The sequence below is a fragment of the Tachyglossus aculeatus genome, chromosome 12 (genome assembly GCF_015852505.1).
Source record: "Tachyglossus aculeatus isolate mTacAcu1 chromosome 12, mTacAcu1.pri, whole genome shotgun sequence".
Taxonomy (NCBI): Eukaryota; Metazoa; Chordata; class Mammalia; order Monotremata; family Tachyglossidae; genus Tachyglossus; species Tachyglossus aculeatus.
The window spans coordinates 20,306,446-20,309,652 of NC_052077.1; the positions used below are offsets into that span (position 1 = coordinate 20,306,446).

At 43.7% G+C, this 3,207-nt stretch overlaps 1 non-coding gene across 1 annotated transcript; it reads right to left on the reverse strand.

Annotated features, from left to right (window-relative positions):
* Positions 1 to 2,895: 2,895 nt before the first annotated feature.
* On the reverse strand, positions 2,896 to 3,002 carry LOC119935921. The gene has a single exon (XR_005453519.1). It is a non-coding gene; the product is annotated as a U6 spliceosomal RNA (small nuclear RNA).
* Positions 3,003 to 3,207: the final 205 nt, after the last annotated feature.

Below are 3,207 nucleotides of genomic sequence, written 5' to 3' on the forward strand. Positions count from 1 at the left end.
CAGCGGCCCAGGCTTGGGTCTATTGGCAATACTGAACCCGAGCAGCTGAATGAATGATGTTTGGTGGCTGAGGAGCTAGACTGAGCCAAACTATGCAGGGAGTTGCCACCCAGCACCACCTTGCTCTCCTAGCATCATTGCCATCAGTTCACCCAGCGGTACCCAGTACCTAGGTACCCAGAGGTACCCAGCCCTTGCCCAGAGCCCTACAAGACTCCCTAAGGGAGCAGAGCACCCTACAGTAACCCTGTGCCACAAGTGATGCCAAAGCATCACTCTGCCCCATGCTTTGCGCTGCTCTTCTGGGTTTGGGAAGTCTGGAATTGTCACCTCATTATTTAACTGGAACTCTGCTATGGACTGTTCTGGTTTACTTCCACCACTGGGGTGAAAGTGACTTGAAATTTATTCTCTCCTACCTGGAAGGTGTGAGGCAGAGTCCTGCTTTGGTATCTGGACTTAAAGAGGGCCAGGAGTCGGGCTAGGGGAAGTCAGCTTTAGAGATGGAAGAGTCAAAGTCTGTGAGAAAAATTTTTGAAATGTGGGAAGCAGGCCCAGTGGATAGAGCAAAGGCTGGGAGTCAGAAGTACTCAGATCCTAATCCCAGCTCTGAACTTGTCAGCTGTGTGACCTTGGGCAAGTCACTTAACTTCTCTGTAAATGGGGATTAAGACTATGATGTGGGACAGGGATTGTTTCCCACCTGATTAGATATCTACCCCAGTGCTTAGAACAGTGTTTGATACATACTAAGCGCTTAACAAATGCCATCGTCATCATCAATCCATGATGATGTAGTTTTATTCCTGAGGTGCTGTTCTATTCATTCATACCTCTTTAATGGCCAGGTCGTAGGGCCCATTGTTTCATAAAGCCAAAGAGGAAAATTACTCCTCCAGAGTTAGGGGCACAACCCAATTAGATCAAATCACGTTTTGGCATGGGATACTCAATCAATCTATCAATCAAACTTATTGCTCACTCACTAAGCACTTGGGAAAGTACAATACAACAGACTCGGTAGACACATTCCCTGCCCACAATGAGCTCACATTCTAGAGGGGGAGACAGACATTAATATAAGTAAATTATGGATATATACAAAGATGCTGTTGGGGCTGAGGGAGGGCTGAATAAAGGGAACAAATCAGGGCAACACAGAAGGCAGTGGTTAAAGAGGAAATAAGAACATTGTTAGGGAAGGGCTCTTGGAGGAGATGTGCCTTCAATAAGGCTTTGAAGATGGGAAGAGTAAATGTCTGGCATATGAAGAGGGAGAATGTTCCAGGCCAGAGGCAGGATGTAGGTGCGAAGTCAATGGCAAAATAGATGAGATGGAGATACAGTGAGTAGGTTTGCATTAGAGAAGCAAAACTTGTGGGCTGGGTTGTAGTAGGAGAGCAGCGAGGTGAAGTAAGAGGGGGCAAGGTGACTGAGTGCTTTAATGCCAAAGGTAAGGCCATTCTGTTTAATGTGGAGGTGAATAGGCAATGAGTGGGGGCTCTTGAATAGTGGGGAAACCTGGACTGAACATTTTGTAGAAAAATGATCTGGGCATTCGAATGAAGTGGAGAGCCTCCCACTTCTGTCCATTGACTCATTTCTGAACCCCCGAAACAATCACACTTCACCCCTTCAAAGCCTTACTGAAGGCTCACCTCCTCCAAGAGGCCTTCTCAGACTAAGCCCCCCTTTTCCTCAGCTCCCCCTCCCCTCCACATCGCCCTGACTCACTCCCTTTGCTCTCCCTCCCTCCCCACCCCACAACACTTGTGTATATATGTACATATCTGTAATTCTATTTATATTGATGCCTGTTTACTTGTTTTGATGTCTGTCTCCCCCCTTCTAGACTGTAAACCTGGTATGGGCAGGGATTGTCTCTCTTTTACTGAATTGTACTTTCCAAGCGTTTAGTTCAGTGCTCTGCACACAGTAAGTGCTCGATAAATACGATTGAATGATTGAATGAATGAATTGATTGAATGCCCCTTTTTTCTGTTTAGCAGGTATGACTTTTTATAGTAGAAAATGTGAAAAAGTAGCATGGCCTAATGGAAAGAGCACTGGCCTGGGAGTCGGAGGAGCTGGGTTCTAATCCTGACTTCACCATTTGTCTGCTGTGCAATCTTGGGCAATTCACTTAACTTCCCAGTGCCTCTGTTACAGAGATTTATCTGTAAATTGGGGATTAAATCCTCCTTCCTCCGACTTTGAGTGTGAGCTTCATATGGGACAGAGACAGTGTTCAACCTAATTATCTGGAATTCAAACCCAGTGCTTAGTACAGGGTATGGCACATAGTAAGCACTTAACAAATATAATAATAAGAAGAAGAAGAATAGATGCTTGGTGAAAATCATCAGATTATATTGAACTAATGGGTTTCTTTCCAAACCAGAAGTATCATTCCCAGGGTTGGCAGAGAAGTAGTTTGAACTTATATCCATAGTTTAAAATTTATGTAACCAGGCTCTTTTGAAAACTTTGATGAGGGATGCCAGCCACTTACCAGTCTGCATAGCTTAGCAGAAGGAGAACAACATAGTGGCAAAGTATTTTCTGGATGAGTCCATGTTAAATGAATTCAAACTTACGTTCCAGAACCACCAGTGCATCCATCAGGAAGCAATTGAAATCCACCAAGACATTCATTCATTCATTCGTTCATTCATTCAATTGTATTTATGAGCACTTACTGTGTGCAGAGCACTGTACTAAGCGCTTGGGAAGTACAAGTTGGCAACATAGAGAGACGGTCCCTATCCAACAGCGGGCTCACAGTCTAGAAGGGGGGAGACAGACAAACAAAACATATTAACAAAATAAAATAAATAGAATAGTAAATATGTACAAGTAAAATAAGTAGAATAATAAGTATGTACAAACATATATAAAAATATGGAGCGCTTCACGAATTTGCATGTCATCCTTGCGCAGGGGCCATGCTAATCTGCTCTGTATCGTTCCAATTTTAGTATATGTGCTGCCGAAGCAAGCACAATGCTTTACCAAGTCTCTAAAGATGTTGGTGATGCAAGTTATGGGCGTGATAGTGTAATCAACCTTTCTCATTTGCTTGAAAACAAGGGCATGGCTGATGCAGTTATGAGATATGGTCCTATAAATTTTAATTATTTTAATATCTATCTCCTCTTAACTGAAGGCTGTCTGTGGGTAGGGAACATGTCTACCAACTCTGGTGTG